Source organism: Cydia pomonella, chromosome 14 (genome assembly GCF_033807575.1).
Source record: "Cydia pomonella isolate Wapato2018A chromosome 14, ilCydPomo1, whole genome shotgun sequence".
Lineage (NCBI taxonomy): Eukaryota > Metazoa > Arthropoda > Insecta > Lepidoptera > Tortricidae > Cydia > Cydia pomonella.
Window position 1 is genome coordinate 2,344,817 of NC_084716.1, and position 19,470 is coordinate 2,364,286.

Consider the following 19,470-nt stretch of genomic DNA (forward strand, 5'->3'; position numbering starts at 1 on the left):
TTATAAGTAGTTACGTGAGCGCATTCCGAAATAGTGCCCCTGGCGCTTATTAAATTTCTTCACCGGCCTGAGATACCATCTGCCCTTCGTATGATCCAACCTTGATCAACCTGCGATAGTTTTATCTACCTGTCGTATTTTGCAGGCTTGGTTGTTCTTATAATGATTTAAGTATAATGAATCACGGCCACTTGCACTAACCACGATTGGATACTTGACACATGTTAAATATACAAAATTCAGCTAAATGGGTAGAATATTAGCCATCCATTATAAAGAAATGGAATTTAAAAAGACATATTGAGATTATACAAAAATACAAGTCTCAAAAGTCTCAAAAAAAGATAATGGTATCATTCGATTCCTCAAATTTTATTTAAAATAAATTGTAAGACAACTTAAACGCAATATTTCAGGGTCAAAATAGCAATTTTTTTGATCTTCCATACATTTAGGACATACTAATATAATGTGACTTCACATTACAATATCATTTTGTTAGAGGCGTTTCAATCGTCGAGTGCGAGCGTCAGACTTTCTTTAACTCTCATTTCTGACCTTTGTGTTGCTTAAATGCCGCGAGTCCTATATAGACATTTGATCCTCAGGAAAATTAAGATCAATTGATATTATTTACAAAAAACTGTTAAGTAGCCAATTGTCGGCTGTTCGCAATTTCGGTATTGGCGTTATAGTAAATGTTGTTCAGTATCCACCTATACCTATATAAATAAATAAATATTATAGGTCATAACACAAATTGACTAAGCCCCACAGTTAAGCTGAAGAAGGCTTGTGTTGTGGGTACTCAGACAACGATATATATATATATAATATTCAAATACTTTATATACATAGGAAACACCCATTACTCAGGAACAAATATCTGTGCTAATCACACAAATAAATGCCCCTTACCGGGATTCGAACCCAGAACCATCGGATTCATAGACCGCTTTTAGATAGAGTGCTTTTCCCACTCAACGTTCTTAGACAAAATTAAGTTGTATGTAGATCTAATCGTGCCTAAGTTCTTAAGTAAGTAAGTAGTAAAGAAATGTTGGCTTAAATCGTGAGCTTACGCAACCTCACAATGCCGATCTGATACGCTGCAGTGCGGTGAAAAGAATCGTGACCTATCCCAGAGCTATAACCATGTTTTTTTGGTGTAGTAAGTTAAATATACAATAAGAATAAGAATTCGTTTATTGTTTACCGTGTCAAACAAGATATTAAAATTATACGTAGTCACCCTCTATTCAATTCGACTGTCTAAGTCTGTAAAGCATTACATTGTACTGACTAGGCCAGACCGGTCGTCAATGAAAACGGTCTGGCCTAGTCGTAGTGACCCTGCCTATGAAGCTCATGGTGCTGGGTTCGGATCCTGATAATGGCAATTATTTGTGCAATGAAACTGGTGAACATGTATATTTGTTCCTGAGTCATAGGTGTTTTCTATGTATGTACATATGTATTTATCTATATACGTATGTTTATCGTCGCCTAGTACCCATAGTACAAGCTTTCCTTAGTTTGGGGCTTGGTCGATCTGTGTAAGATTGTTCCCAAATATTTATACCTATATTTAAATTAAGTATAGGAAAATTTAACGTTATATGTAAGCAGGTATATTTATCTCCGCAGCGCCATACGTATTTGAATTAAACTTGCGTGTGTTATTATCAGAGATCGGACAAATTAGCGTCATTGCTCGCAATAATGTGGACATAACTCCAAAATTGATTAAAAAAATAATCTTTTTTTTTTTCAATTCGAACTGTTTTATGTTTATTTCTGTTTAATTAATGGATTTATTTATTAATCAAGTAACATAGTATATAACTAAAAAAACGAACAAAATAAATAGAATTAAAACTAAAATATAATAGAACTTAAAATAAACTTATAAATAAAAAATGCTCCCCAGGTCACCTTCATGCATTATGGTACCCAGAAGGCTGGCAGCGTTTATTTAATTTCTTACCTAAGATTTAATTTTGATTCTTTCTTTTCTAGTCAATAAATAATACAAAGATTTCTTATAATGTAGATTTATAAAAGAAAATAATCAGTAATTTTTCTAAATTTTCTGATAATTAAATGATTAATTTTTTAATCACTTTTGAGTCATATCCACATTATTGCGAGCAATGACGCTAATTTGTCCGATCTCTGGTTATTGTATTATATTACCGTAAAATGCACTTTAAAGCGCGACCAGAAATATATGATCATTGTCAAGAGGGCGCTGTTATTTTCATGTATAGAGTGACAGTTCAGTTTAATATGAAATTTTTGGTTCCAATGAAATTCCGCAATATGGCGCGTGATCATATATTACCTGCTGGTCTGGATTTAATTACAATTCAACCCGATACTTATTTCAGTTACATAAATTATTAGTACATTATTGTTTATTCAGTTCGTATGTAACTGAATCACGAAGCCTGAAATTCAGGCTCATTTCAGCATGACTCACTTTCTGGGTTTCCCTACTGGCAACCCTGAAAACCAAACATCTAAACTAACTCGATACATACAAGCTAAAGAAAAGCCTATTCACTTCCGATAAGGTAGATTTCACTTTGCGTTTTTCTTGCATACTGGCGATGTCTCAACTGTTGTAACTGTACATATAGAACAACTTAAGCGCCGTAATAGATACAAGCAAAAAGCAACCCTATGTTACTAACTTTACAGTCTAATTTCTATAGTTTAGAGTTTAAAGTTGACAAGGAACTGCAGTTGAAATTCATTACAGGGTTGATGATTCGACCTTATGGGCGTATGTAGTCTTTTCTATGGTATTAAATGACCTTGAAATGTGTCGTTTCATAGTTTTCACCGGAATCTGGGGGTATATTCTGAAGAACAAGGTCGTCGTAAATAGTGAGTAATTTCCTTATATTACCTAGAGTCAGACCAAGATAATTCTACAGCGATTTTTATAGAGCAGACGTGCAATTGTACGTTTAAATAACAGTTGGACGTATGTGGTATAAAAATCGCTGCAGAGTTATCTTGGTCTCTATGTATTTATATACTTACTTTAATGTTTTTAGGTATATAAATGTAATTATCGTTTTTAGCCTTGTTTTTCGGTTCAGGGTCTATTGATACCGTTGCGTTGTCATCTGGTATATCGGAACGTACCAAGGGGGCTAGCCGAGATGGCAATCGTTCGCAGAGAAACGAAATGGTACGCTGTCTCTATCGCACAATACGGAAGAGTGATAGAGACATACTAGCGTTACGTTTCGTTTTCTGCAAACGATTGTCACCTTTGCTAACCTCCTGGTTGTCACTAATATGTAGACAAAATTTGTTAGAAGCGTTAGAATATGTGTTTAGATATTTTTGGGCACCGCACTATAGTTTAATAGTTAATTGTTATACAAGGGGGCAAAGTTGTTGTGTAATCAGTATGTGTAAGAGCATGCAAAAGATCCCAAAATTGAACCTCGAGCGTAACGAGTGTTACGAAAAGCGGCATCTTGAGCGTTGCGAGGATTTCAAGGTACGAGGGTTAGGTAAACAAACTTAACTACCTAGTGAAGCAATTTTCACCGCACCAACGTAAAACAAGCCTTATTGAGCTTACTGTGCCCAATTCGAACTTTAAGATACGTCAAAAATTTCCTAAAGATACGATATTGATATGTCAGTGTCAAAAGTGGAAAGGAAAAGGAAATTTTTACCTTTAAGTTCGAATCAGGCCGTAGGTCGATTTTTGTAAGAGTATGCCATAATATTAATAATTGTGTTACCTATAAGTGGAAACTGTTCTGGCTGTTGTATTAACTTAACTTACAGTACATTATGGTGCTACTTTTCCGCACTAGTGCGTAAATTAGCACATTATGTAACTACGTTGAAAATTTAAAGGGTCATATGTACTGTAAAACGTTGTACGATACATGTGCGAATAGGTAATTTCCTATTTGTCGCACTTGTATCGTAATGTACTATTGTTAAACTGTATGTGTAATTATATGCTGTATGTTTCCCTTTGCAATAAATAAATAAATAAATAAATAATATTAATTTATTCACAGTTACTTAAATTGTCATTTTATCAAGATTGACTATTTTTTTTTATTGCACAATACATGAAGGTACAAATAGCGGACTTAATGCCTTAAGGCATTCTCTACCAGTCAACCAATGGGTTAAAGCATTGTATTTTGAAGTAAGTAAATGAATTTGTAACGACTATATATAAACTATATATTGATAAACTTACACATACACTTAATACAAATAAACATACATATTTGTGGGTAGTGGGTAGTGACCCTGTCTATGAAGCCGATGGTCCCGGGTTCAAATCCTGTTAAGGGCATTTATTCGTGTGATGAGCACGGATATTTATTCCTGTCATGCGTGTTTTCTATGTATTTAAGTATTTATAAATATTTATATATTATATACAGTGTGTATTTTTGATATTACCACAAAATTAAACGAGACGTAGGTTTTAGTGCTGCAAAACTATTCTGAAAGGTTTTTTTTTTAATTTAGTGTTAACTACGAGAGCATAATGAATTTTATGAATTTTTTTCAAGCGGCGATGTATTTCGTACATCATGGTCACTTGTAACAATTGTGACGTCGCGTCATTGAATGCGAAGTTTTGAGTTAAAACAAATTAGTGATGCATTGCTTGCTGAATTATTTAGTATGGAAAAATAAAAGATCCATTGTTCATAAGACCTATGAAAGTGTGTTCAGTCTGGCGCTTTTTTTTTTTTTTTCTTTCCACAAATCATAATACAATATACAACAATACCTATAATTAAAGTTTCACCAAACTGTAAAACAGTTTATATCGTTGTCTAAATGCCCACAACACAAGCCTTATTGAGTTTACTGCGGAACTAGTCAATTTGTGTAATAATGTCTTATAATATATATTTATTTAAACTTTGATACATACATACCTACAGCTAAACTGTGGAATGAACTGTCGCCTGCGGTATTTCCGGACCGATACGACCTTCAAACCTTCAAGAAAAGAGCGTACTCCCATCTTAAATCCGACAACGCACTTACAACCCCTCTGGTGTTGCAGGTGTCCATGGGCGTAATTATACCAAGTCTAATCACCAGTATCTGATGAAACTTAACGTGGCTTGTCAATATCGATCTCAGTAATGGCTCTGTCTTATTACGTTCTGAATAAATAACCACCCAAATTCACGTTAACGTATTGATTTCTCATCAGTCAAGTACTTGACATTTCTGACAGTCGAATCTTAATTAATGTTGCTATTAGAAATAAACTCTATTTAGTAATAGTTAAAGTTGAAAGTTTAACACAGGGAATGAGTTTTAAGTGAGGTTGCAAAAGTTACGCGTGCCATTAGTTTACCTCGCCCATAAGTCGAAGTTATGGAATTTAGTCAACTTATAAATTAAGCTAACTTCATATTGGGTGCGCTTAAGTGACTGACTACGACATATTTAGACACGTGTAAAGGTATAAGTTCGTTTGAATTAAATATTTTATCTACACACATATCATAAACCCTCTATGATGCCTTCAAAATCCGTAAATAAATAAATAAATAATAATAAATAAATAAATATTATAGGACATTATTACCCAAATTGACTAAGTCCCACAGTAAGCTCAATAAGGCTTGTGTTGAGGGTACTTAGACAACAATATATAGCCCCAGACAAATAAATGTTACGTGAACGTTTAAATATTATATCATATTTTCTGTAGACTGTATTTGTGTTTATAATAATAATATAATAATAATATATTATACATATATATTACAATATATATGTATAATATATTCTTCTTCTTCTTCACTGGCTCAGTGACCCAAACAGGATCTTGGCCTCTGACACAAGAGAGCGCCACTCTGCCCTATCCTGCGCCACTTCACGCCAGTTGGGTATTCCGAGGGCGAACAGGTCTTTTAGGACTTCGTCGCTCCAGCGGTATCTGGGACGCCCAGACGGACGTTTTCCACCCGGGTGCCCCACATACGCTCAATATATTAATATTTATAAATACTTAAATACATAGAAAACACCCATTACTCAGAAACAAATATCCGTGTTCATCACACAAATACATGCTCTTACCAGGATTTGAACCCGGGACCATCAGCTTCGTAGGCAGGGTCACTACCCACTAGGCCAGACCGGTCCGCGATTTTGGGGTTGGTCCCATAGTAAAAGTTGCTCAGTATGACCTATATTCACCCCGTAAATTATTGTAGGTGAGTAAATATCGTACCTATGTATATAAGTTCCGTAAAAACTCATTGGTTCGTGCCGGGATTAGAACCCGCGACATTCTATTTGATAGTCGCAGGCTCTTATTTCTCCTGCTCTTATTAATCCCGTCTGCCCTATATCAGAGCAGAGAAGATAACCAATGTTTGAGTCCCGCACATTTTCAGGGTTCCGCACCTCGAAAGGAAAAAACGGAACCCTTATAGGATCACTTTGTTATCCGTCCGTCTGTCTGTCTGTCAAGACCTTTTCTCAGGAACGGGTGGAGGTATCAAGCTAGAATTTATATCAAATACTCAGGTCTACTGTCCCTTGGAGCTGTGAAAAAAATCAAACTTCTAAGCCAACGCAATCAAAAGATACAGCCGTTTTTGCCGCAAATTTTCGACACTCGCAAGGTAATCAAAACCTACAGGGTACTTCCCGTGTACTCAGAATCTTGAAATTTGGTACGAAGCAACGTCTTATAGCACAGATAAAGGAAAAATTGCGATAACCGTACATTTTTAGTTACATCATATAATAATATATACCTACAGGTTTGTACGGAACCCTCGGTGCGCGAGTCCGACTCGCACTTGGCCGGTTTTTTTTTCTCATCTCCGCCACAGTGAAAAGGGCAGCCTTACTGCTAGGCTACCAAGGCTTAGTTCTATTCTTAGGCTGCAAGAGTACCACTCATAAATCCCGTCTGGCCTATATCAGCGTGCTGTAATGTTAACCGTTAGCGTCCACACGCGAGCGGAAGCGTTGGACAATGCTCGCCAGTGTCGCATGGCGGGATTAAGGCGCAGCCACACTTCTTAACGCAATCAGACCATTAGTTAACATGTTTAAAATGGCGGCGACTTTTCCAGAGGATTATCCTATGATATGTCTGTGACATCGAATCGATTAACCTGTTATGAAATATCCCTATATTTAGGAACATTCTCTCCAATTCTTGTCATATTATGGCATAGATAAATCCCCAAAAATGTTCTATGCTGGATTTGTAATGCTATCGGACCACCAACCGATAAGTTTAAAATTACAAAGACTTTTTTTTTTTTATACTATGTCGGTGGCAAACAAGCATACGGCCCGCGTGATGGTAAGCAGTTTCCGTAGCCTATGTACGCCTACAACTCCAGAGGAGTTACATGCGCGTTGCCGACCCTAAACCCGCCCCCCCTCATTGAGCTCTGAAAACCTTACTCACCGGCAGGAACACAACACTATGAGTAGGGTCTAGTGTTATTTGGCTGCTGTATTCTGTAAGGTGGAGGTACTTCCCCCGTTGGGCTCTGCTCTAGATCTGGAATAACATTCACTGGCTGTGCCCTACCACACAAAGCGAGATGACATTCACAATGCCCACACCTCTCTTTTGGACGCAGTTTAAGGACGTACCCGGGTCCTTAATACAATCTCCGGGAGAGTTAATATAAGCTGGTGTACCTATATGTTGCATGTTGGATGAGATTTTAGATGTAGATGTATATTGTGTAGGCCGCCTGTTGTTTACCTCTATCTTCATGTATTATATGTGTTTCCATGTACATTTTTTCAGAGGTTGTGCAATTAAGAGGATTTGTATTGTATTGTATATTTTGCATGCAATTCAGCTTAATGTGTGATACTTTTTATTTTTAATATTTAAGACCTCTTGTTAACCACATTTGACGCAAATGAAGAACTTTACTTTACTTACTTTACTTTAAATACGTCAAACATAAAGTTCGCGAATTATGGTTTGATTGAATCAATAATGTCTCTGTCTACCTCTAGACTCTGGTTGCATATGCTCATAAATCCCGTCTGGCCTATATCAGCGTGCTGTAATGGTAACTGTTAACGTCCACACGCGAGCGGAAGCGTTGGACAATGCTCGCCAGTGTACCGTGGCGGGGTTAGGGCGCGGCCACACTTTTTAACGCAATCGGCCCATAAGTCATCTAGTTTAAAATGGCGTTAACTTTTCCAGAGGCTTTACCTTATGACGACATTCTATGCGTTGTTGTAATGTTCTTGGGTATGTCTTAACAGTTACTCGATATTTACAGTCATATACGAATGTGTATGTTTAAGGACATCTTATTAGTGACGGTTTTTTTAAAGGTAGTAGGTTAAATTGTAAGCGACCGCGGCAAGACTGCTCCGTTGGATTACCTACTAAGAGAAGTAATAAGTTTTTGGCAGAAATTTCATGTTTGTTACAAGCTTTTATCGCTGAATGTACTTTTTTAGGGTTCTGTACCCAAATGGTCAAACGGGACCCTATTACTGAGACTCCGCTGTCCGTCCGTCCGTCCGTCCGTCTGTCACCAGGCTGTATCTCATGAACTGTGATAGTTAGCCAGTTGAAATGTCTACAGATTCTGTTGCCGCTATAACAACAAATACTAAAAACAGAATAAAATAAATATTTCTTTCCAATCTCGAGGTTCTCATCCAATCGCCGAAGTTAAGCAACGTCGGGCGGGGTCAGTACTTGGATGGGTGACCGTTAGATAATGGTACGGAACCCGTCCCGTGCGAGTCCGACTCGCACTTGGCCGATTTCTTAGACAGGCGACTAATACTCATCGAGGTTATTCTAAAAACCCCAAACACAATTAGGTTTCGTTGTTTTATCACAGAGTTCCTATGGCCACCTTCTGTCTCCATCATCAAATCAGCTCGATGGTACCATAATATTGCATTGTCACCCGACTTACATATGCATGCAAAATTGCAGCTTAATCGAAAACCGAGAAGTAGATCAAATTTAACTTGCAAGATTTGATTACAGACCGACAGAGAGACAACGGGACAGGTGAAACTAAATAAAATCTTGTAAAAAAAAAGACGGGGACTGAAAGATATCAATACTTACTAAATACATTTCACATATAATCATGCATTTTAATACTTATACTTATAGAAAAATTGTGTCAGATTTTGGCATATTTTATTCTAGAAACATGTTTTAATTTAAATTAATCTGATTCTCTCAAAATTTTTACACTATGTTTGGCTACAAAAAAACTACGTAGTATTTTCCAAAATCCCCCTCTCCCCCACGTGAGATTCAGTGAGATTCGGCTTGACCCCCCCCCACCCCCCCCCCCCCCCTGAAACCAGACGTACATTTTTATCTATTATACGCATCGTATGGGCATACCTTTACACTGGCGGCACTCGTTGCCCAGTAGAGCGGCACGCTTACCCAATACATTGCGTCAGTGTCAGTGCATTTTAATTGGCCTGCACTGCACTTCGCACTGTTGCATTGATCCTATATTGGTTGTATGCTGAAAGTATAGACTCGAAGCGCGGGCTTTGATTCGTATTGGCATGTTATTAAAGGTTATATTGCCAAATCTGCGTGTCATCGTGGATGACACGAACTATATACAATAGTTATGTCACGTCTCTTCTCCGCTTCGCTGGATGCTACTGGTTGATTCCCACACGTCTTATCATCTCCGCGCATCTCCGCCTCAGTGGAAAGGCGGCCTCACAAAACACAAGAATCAAACCGCAAAATAAATAATAATTTTAAATATTAGTATATTATACTCGTACCAAGAAAATTCTTTCTTTAGATCTCAAAGTTGATTCAAGTACATTTTTTAATATAAAGTTTTTACCAATAATACAATATATTAATATTGTGCTATGTAGGTGATACAAAATACTCCACTACGTCAAACAAGGTCACTATGGAACAAAATCTCCATATACCGAAAAATGTCCGACAAAAAACTATAAATAGGTGGCGCTACAATACCTAGAATACTTGAGACAAAAATCTAATCATAGACAGCGCACTTCACTCCGTCAATAACGCCTAGGTTCTTAGCTACTCTAGCGCTACTCTGCAGACATTTGGAACTATTATTTATAACTAGCAGCTGGGCACTTTTGCAACAGTTCTGCCTATGGAGATTTTGTTCCTTGCCTCTACCTTCCATTAAGATAACGAAGAGAATTTTGAGTCTTTTCGTTGTCTTGTTTGACGTAGTTGAGCCATTTTTATGGGGTGAAATTTAGTTTCAAGATAATTATACCTAATCTACTGCTAGAAAGACATGCAATGCACTCAATTTTTTTTTATTTGATAAAAGATAAAAATAGAAGCGTAGCAAAAAAATTAAATAAAAAAGCCTTATATTTCTAACCAAAAAAATACATATATGTTACTAAACTTGTTTCTCAAAATAATCCTAAATTAATCAAAAATAAGACAGCGAGAAGAATTTTGGCCCAGGTAATAGGTAATTATCGGCAATGTGGCCTGAAAACCTTTGAGTTGTAATTGTATACAAGCCCTTCGACATACTCTGACGGTCTGACGACGATAATCATCTGTCATCTGCCGTTAGACAAAATGTCGCGGCCATTCTGACAGCAATTTATTCTACGCCTACCGTTTACACTTTACGACTTTTTGACATAATACGGGGCAAACGAGCGCACGGCCTGAACGGAGCGCTACCATTTACAGTTTTGCGTGCTTGCTCACTGAAAAGATCGCTCCAAACTAGTAGTCACGTCTGAAAATATCGATACGAAAAATGTGCCAAAATATGTATATTCTACCTTAATATATGGGCAATAAAGTCGTGTATACATATTTTTGGCATTTTTTTCGTATCAATATTTTCAGACGTGACCGTACAATCTCTCTCTACATTTAGTACAGGAGTGCTCCGAGATAAACTGAGCATAATAATGTAACGGAACGGTTTTTATGGACGTTTTGTAAAGTAGTACCGCTTATCTTGTCAAGATAGGGTAATTTAATCAAATCATGTCGTAGTCGTGTCGTAGGCCTAAAATCGCTTCAAATATAACATTGACTTTTACAGAATGTCACTGGTTATTGTCTGCACAGTTTGTGACAACATTTCGTAAGTAACTATTAACATTCAATATTTAAATATATGAAAAGTCCGCATACTTTCACCAGTAACATGTAAACAATAAAGATTGTTAGTCTCAATACAAACTCGCGATCCTTCTTTGTCTCGTGTCTGTCGCTTAGACAAATAATCGTATGCAGAATTCAAAAATTCATAAGCGATTTTAGTATATTTTTTATTAAGGTACATCTTCCACAGATCGACCTAGCCCCAAACTTAATTTTTGTTTATAGATAAAAAACATCTATGACTCAGTAGCAAATATCTGTGTTCATCACACAAAAAAATACCCTTACCGGGATTCGAACCCAGGACCATCGGCAGAAAAACTATCCGTCAAAACTTTAGCATAATTTGCCTATAACTTTAAAAAAAAGACTACGGAAAAAAGATTTTAAGTAAGTATAATCCACGTTAAAGAATATTTCAAGAAAAATGTATTTCTTTAGATCTCAAAGTTGATTCAAGTACATTTTTTAATATAAAGTTTTTACCAATAATACAATTTGAATATTTAATGACATTACATTCGGGATAACATAAATCGATTGAGTATTTGCAGTATAACTTAAAATGGGATTTAAGAAAAGCGCAAAACGTAGTACGAAATTCAAATCCATTGGAATTAAAAAGTAAATCGTTCAAATTCGGATCCAATTAAATGTAATACTCGGCGGAATGTTAACAAAAGCTCTGAACCTCGACCTTGCAAACTTTACGAACATAATGGCTGTTTCTAGAATGGTTTTTAAAAAGTAATGCGGGTTTTAAAAAGTTTCAATTGTCTATGATTGTAAAGGTTAATGCATATGCGAGGGACTAAATGTAGAATAGTCAACCGACGGTAAGAAATTATGGATGACAATATGTCGTCTAAATGGTTTTTAGTAAGTTTTCCTTAGCACTTTTCGGTCCCAGATATTAGATTTTTTTACTTCCAAAAAAAACAAGACTACCAACCAAGATAAGTCTGCAACGATTTTAGCACACGCATTGCAAGTGTTATTTATACGTCATACTTTTATACAGTGTGTCCCTAGCCATTGGACAAAGCCGAAATGTACATATGCATTAGGGTATTTAGAACCAGTGTACAAAGTATGATAATAACCGGTGTAGCCGTTTCGAAGAAATTAACAAATTACCATTTTTTACATTGGAGCAGCCTGTATGTGTTAGTAGCTCCTAATGTAATATCCTCAAAGAATGGTATGGAACCTTCTTCGACGTTTTTGATTATCTTTTTTATTTATGACACTAATAAGCTTCTGACTTTTGAAAAATGTCATCATTATCAAATATTTCGAACAAATTGTCAAAAACACTGCCAAAGATTTATTTTTTTATCTTTTGTTCTAATTAAAAAAATATTAACGTCAGAACATTCCTGAGAAGAAACCCTACGTGGGATTTCAGGGTTTGTCCAATGGCTAAGGTCACCCTATATAAGTTTGACGTTTAAAATAACACTTGTACTGCGTGTGCTATCAAAATTGTTGCAGACTTGTCTTGGTCTAACTACTTATCTAAACCAAATATTTGCCTGTTAAATATATCAAAGATATTTCTCTGATAATGTTTTGGATATATAGTACCGCTTGGAATTGCTAACACAAATCCTGTCATTAAATCAACTGGTAAGTATAATTCGAGATGTCTCTATACGATATTATCAAGAAATGTAATCATAATCAAATATCAAACAAAATCAGTCATGTATTATTCACAGCTATCATTTCTCATGGGTGTAATTTTGTGTAATACCATTTCTTTAGTCGAAAATGTGTTGGAAAAACGAGAAACCCTCTTATAACTTATTCAGAACAAACAAATGGTGGAAAAATTGGTATTTTTAAGTATTTTATTGCTTTCTTCTGTTGGCGCCATTTTTATACTCGAAGTTTGTTTTCAAAGAAAATAATTATAACTACTGAAATAGTTTGTAAAAAGTTTTTGCAGTACCTAAGTAATAAAAGCTTTTCGTACTTTAAAATAAGTAATTTAATATGTTAACGTTTAGTGGGTCACTACCCACTAGGCCAGACCCTGCCTATGAAGCCGATGGTCCCGGGTTCAAATCTTGGTAAGGGTATTTATTTGTATGATGAGCACGAAAATATTTGTTCCTGAGTCATGGGTGTTTTCTATGTATTTAAGTAATTATATATTATACAAATCCTTGTATAAGTAACTACAACACAAACCTTATTGAGCTTACTGTGAGACCTAGGCTATTTGTGTAATAAATTAATAATGTCCTATAATATTTATTTATATCTAAATGAAAAAGTAGTGTCCTATATTTCCTTGTGCTTTCTAAATACCTAATTCTAAAATTTACGAGTCATATTCCAGTTTCTTTAACTCTTAAAACAACCAGGAAAGTAAAAATATTTTTTTTACAATCCCGGTCGTCAGAGTGCTTAGACAACGAAATGCTTTATCTGTTTTACTCTTCCATATTAGCGCGACATTGACAGTTGCGTTTCGTTCGCTTCGATTGGCATGTTGGCTATGCACTTTGCATTTTGCTATATCCTGATACCTCGTGCGGGTCTGGGGCAAATGACCACAGAACCCAGCCTAAATAATATTTTTTGTTTAGTGACTTTTGATCGGCAACCAACGTAATGTTTCGGTTGTCAATGTCAACCGATGTAGTGTACAAGTGTGCCCCCACCTTTACAGATGAGTCATACACCTACAATATCGTTTGACAAGCCCAATGAATGCGGATATGTTGCGATGTCAAATTATGCAGACTCGCCCTTGGATTTTAAAACTTTACATGGTGAAGTCATTTTATTTTGGATGATATTGTATGCCTTTGTTTCAGTACAAAGGTGCCTTATTGATTATCTATCTTATAGGTTATAAGAAAACGTATTAACGTATCGATAATTGGTTCAAGTCTCTTAGAAATCGAACTAGGGAACAAATCAAATTATTTCATGAAATATTTCTTGTTTTTTTTTTTTTATGAAGTCACATTGACAATACCATATACTATAAATTAAAAACTGAATTAGATATCATACACTAAATAAAAAAAGATTACCATGCCCATCGGTGGCCGAGGCGGGAATCGAAACTGCGTCTTTAGCTTACGCTAAAGTCCTGACCACTAGACCACCCGACCACGGCGTGGCAATGATGTATATACCCATATCCGAGATGACTTAGACGGAAAGTAACCTATAACCATATGTGCCGACCTACTATGTATGTATGGAAAAAGGAATATTAAGTACAATAGACGTAATGCAAAAGCAGTTTTTACATCAAGCGCTAACCTTCAAAATATATATGAAAGTCACATGCTGATTTCTAATGTATAAGGAAAGTTTGTAAGATGGTGAATAATTCCATCAGACGGCTAATTTGTTAAGAATTATTATTTGCATTTTTCTCAGAATTTCTGATTTACCCTGTAAAACCCTGTGTGTGTGTTAAGTGAATCTGCCCCCAGCGAATTTTGGCTTACTTGTATATTTTTTTTTGATGATATGGCTTTATATTAGTAGCAAGTTTGCAAAATATCAGCCCCCCCAAATGTTATAGATTTAGGTAAAAAAAATATATCCTTGTTCAATTTTTTGTCTAGCGAGCCGATTTTGACGTGCGTCACATATATTGTGCAGTCAAGTGTAAAAATATGTCCCATAGCATCTTATTCCAGTGTAATAAGAGCGTAGTACCATATTTATGAGACGATTCTTTCGATATATATTTTTGCTCTTGACTGTGCATATATTAAAGGCAATTACGACATCAATTACAGGACACATTGTGATTTAAAAAAAAAAAAAAATTAAGTTCTTTTACGTCAGTGACTCCTCCAAGTTTTTCACCAAAGCTAGCCTCCTTAATAAGCTACAAAATTAATGTATTTACTTAATTTTTTCTGTGGTATACATTTTTTTTTGTAGCTTATCAAAGTTGATCCATTGAGGTTTCTAGCTAATATGATTTTCAATATTAACGGTAAAAAATGGCTTAACAATTAAAGTCCGTGACTGTATGTAAGCTTACCTACTCTATATCATAGAATCGATGATTCGATGCCTTAAGCATCGACTATTCCATATTATAATTCGTTTACTCGTATTCAAATAACCATTAACGTATTTGTAATTCAACATTGCCTTTCATTATAATTCCTATTAAAACAGTGAGTAAAGCTAATAACGCAACTAAAACGAATAAATGGCCTCCAGACGTCACTGGCTGAAAACATACTAGGGCGGGCGCCCCTCAGTCGAACGGCGAACTCACTAGCGGACGCACGTCGCTGGAAAAAAAAAAACAAAGTGACTCATTGTCTATGGTGTTCCGAATTTGAATTTTGACGTAGTGTTGTGCGGTGATCGATATTATCGGTTTTTGAATTATTGTTCCGGTAATTTAATTTTGTTTCGGGTTATTATGATACGGACTGTGAAATGTTAATTCTGATTAGTTCTAGAGCGTGCGTATTAGTGATGCCTTGAAAATAATTGAAATACGCAACTATTCGTATCTTGGTGCTTAAGTATTGGCTGCTTACTGAAAGTATTCGACTAGGTATTTACTGCTATAAATCGTTGAAAACGTATTTGAAATAATTTATTGATTTCTTCGCTTTCGTTCATTATCATTTGGTAATCATGATAAAAAATATAGTAGATAACGATTTATATTTATTTATAAACTTAGGTATGATTATGTACTCTGTCATACGAAGTGTTAAATGAGTTTTATTAAGTTTTATTATGCCTAACATAATAAACCTCTTAGTAAATATAATAGATTATGCCTTTGATTATATAAAAAGTGATATAAAGCTAATTGGCTTCGACTAAAACATACTGTTGAAGCGAAACCTATTAAGTGTACGTACTTAGCTCGGTTTACCTCATATTAAAACTGACTATCGCCTATAAGTCCCCATGGGGCCTAGTCGGTAATGTATACATACACATAATTATTTATTAGTAACTTTACACCGTGGGTTCGAGTAACAAGAAAGATTTTAAGGGTGTATTCCTGACCGCATTAAGAGACTAAATTGTCATATACATTTTTCTGAAATCGGCTTTGTTTTAGAAATTACAATTCTTATAAAAAAAAATTTTTGTTATAACTTAGTGATAAACTCCTATATAGCTGTGACGCTACCACTATGTGACTTGGTTTAGACATAACTACTGACAGACATTAAGGTCTTAAAGAAAACTCGAAATTTTTATCTGTAAATATAAAATAACTTTACTTATTCGTTGTAATGATTTTTTTTCACCAAGGTGTAAATAGTACATTGTGCAACGAGAGGGGTAAATGAAATTTTGGGGACGAAGGTGGTAATTCCCGACAGCCGCAGGCTGGAGGGAATTAAAGACCCGAGTTTGCAATATTCTTACCCCTGGAGTTACACACAATGTTTTTTATCGCACTTGTGAAGAAAAAACTATTTTTTTAAGCGAAATAATACTTATACGGTGACATATCAAACATTCGTCCGCCATTTTGTAATTTCTTGACAGGTTAGGCATCGAAGGCACAGACCTATTCGGCATTCAGCCACGATTGAAAATAATGTAAAAATATTTTAAACGGCTACGAAATTAATCAAATTAAATAATTTTAAACAAACAAAAATATTAAATTATAAACGTCCGTAATTTAAAAGTAAAACTTATGCTATAACTCCCTATCAAAAAAAGGTAAATATTACAAGTTCCATGTAAGTCAGAAGGCCAGTACTTATTTGTTAAGCGCGTGTTGATCGCATCAGCGTTATTGGTTTTGGCGTGTAAAACTGTAACTTATGGCGTAATAAAATAGAGCCTTAGCGGTGGCTATACTAACAAAAAATAAGCTATTAATAAATGCTACAATCTTACCTACCGTAAAACTACCCAACGACAGTTCAGTATTAGAATTATGGCCCACGAAATATGGCCACTTAACTCAGAACTTAATTAAGTACCAATTACTAATGTTTTTTTTCTGGGTAACATTCGCCATTTAAGAAACTATGTTGCCTCGGAACTAAGAAAAAACTAAAACTAATTTAAACAATAGTCATAACTAATAACCTTGGGAATTTTTTGACTATATTTTGAAGGTTTTACGGTATTTGTAAAAAGTGCAATATACGTAAAAAGATTTCTGGTTTTTTGACACGTACGACATAAATATTTCGAGTACTTAATTTTTATTTAGCATTAACGAGCCGGGTAGTAGTAGTTTTTTTTTTAAATAAAATTACTAAATAAACAGCAATATACCTGTATCTCAAGCATTTTCGGATAGTAGTGGTCGACCTTTCCCACCCTACCCTATTTCAACCCAAATCTTTGTGATCATTTAGTTGTACAAATAACACGGAAGCCAGATTCTATTTTGCCTGTCTCACCCATCTCACCTACGTTAGCCAATTATTCGCGAAAACCGATTTTAATTAGTCTTTCCTAAAGCGCTGAGTGGAATTGATAAACGTTACTTATAACGAAATCAAATCATTTATTCCTTATAAAATGTGATACATAAGTTATTTACATTAAACTCGGGAATCATACATTTTACCAGCAATTGGCATGAAAAATACCACAAAAAATAGTATAAAATAACAATAAAGAACAAAAAAAAACATAAAATATAAAACAGAATCAAAATACTAATCAAGGGTCTATTTCAGATATAAGCTAGTCTATATTATATAAAGCTGCAGCCCGAACGTGAATCGACACGAATTGTTCTCCCGGAAGGAGGCGCGGGGGGGATTCGAGTTTGGTACGGCCGTACAGGGGGCGGTCCGGTGACCTCCGGAAAAATCCGACATTCGGTCTACCGGATCGGGACAGAAAAATGTTTGACGGCCCGGCTAAACGGTGGGAGATAGTGGGGGGGTGCTCGACCAAATGTCACAGAGGACCCTGGGCAGTTTCGGAGGCCGCCATTTTTTTTTCAAAATGGCGGATTCAAAATGGCGGCCGATTTTCAAGTCGGTCCCGGCGCGCTCAAATTTCGGTCACGGAATCTCGGGGCCCTCTAGATCGGTATGGAAAAAAAAAAATTTGGAAAAAATCCATGATGGCGGACACCATGGCCACTTTTATTTTGTATGGCAACTTTTAAACGGTGACAGATAGGTGGGGGGTGCTCGACCAAATGTCATAGAGGGCTCCGAGACAAATGGAATGGCATTAAAAAAAATTCAAAATGGCCGACTCAAAATGGCGCCGAAATTTCAAAACGGTCCGAGAGCGCCGAGAACCGGTATGTGGGTACGTATGGGCCCCCGCATTCGAAAAAAAATTTTTTTTTTTTTTTTAGCTCGAAAAAAATTTTGTATGGGATTTTTTTTCGAATCCCCCACATGCTAAACGGTGAGAGATAGGTCGGGGGAGCTCGACCAAATGTCATAGAGGGCTCCGAGTGGAATCTGAATAAGAAAAAAAAAATTCAAAATGGCCGACTTTTTTTTTTTCTTAAACTTCAAAAAGGTCCGAGCGGTCTGAAATTTTGGTCGCGGTATCTCGGAGCCCCAATGACTCCTATGGAAAAAAAAAATTTTTGGAAAAAATCCAAGATGGCGGAAAAATGGCCAGTTTACTTTTGTATGGCAACTCTCAAACGGTGCGTGATAGGTGGGGGGTGCTCGACCAAATGTCATAGAGGGCCCCGAGACAAATAAAACTGCATCAAAAAAAAATTCAAAATGGCCGACTTTTTTTTTTCTTTTTTTTATGTTGGTCCGAGCGCGCTGAGATTTTGCATGCGGCGAGCCTGGGGGCCAAGATTACCATATGAAAAAAAGTTTTTTGGAAAAATCCAAAATGGCGGCGGACAGGGGCAAAGTCAAATTTCCAAGTAGGTTAAGCGAGCCCGAAGGGCGAGCTTCAGGCTGGGAGGCCGAAGGCCGACCCCGCGGAGGGCCGCCAGGCCCGGAGCTTCATCCCGAGTGGCCAAGCGTGTCCTACTCCCAGTAATTTTGGGCGAGGCCGAAGGCCGAGCTGCGGGCGTGAGGAACAAAGCGAAATCCTATATAAAAACTGTGTTAAGCGAGCCCGAAGGGCGAGCTTCAGGCTGGGAGGCCGAAGGCCGACCCCAGCGGAGGGCCGAAGGCCCGGAGCCTTCTCCCCGACCCCCAAGCGTGCAACCCCCAGTAATTTAAAGCGAGGCCGAAGGCCGAGCTGCGTGCACAAGGTGCTCCCAAGCGTTCTACCAAGTCAACTGTCTTGATAAGCGGAGCCGGCGGGCCGAAGGCCCGAAGCGTCACCTGAGAGGGGGAAGTTGGAGCTTAAACACGACCCAATAGGAAAAGTGTCTTAGACAAGCG

General features: G+C 36.6%; 1 protein-coding gene across 3 annotated transcripts in view; it reads left to right on the forward strand.

Moving 5' to 3' along the window:
- The window catches only part of LOC133524711 (protein Fe65 homolog), a 152,338-nt gene that overhangs the window by 33,059 nt on the left and 99,809 nt on the right, over positions 1–19,470 (forward strand). The window contains exon 1 of one of the 3 annotated variants that reach the window (XM_061860849.1): positions 15,391–15,615. The exons of 1 other annotated variant lie outside the window; for it this stretch is intronic. The gene's annotated coding sequence lies outside the window, so the exon portion shown is untranslated. Of the gene's footprint in view, positions 1–15,390; positions 15,616–19,470 lie in introns of those variants that run through there. One more of the 3 variants, XM_061860848.1, reaches the window with a different exon arrangement.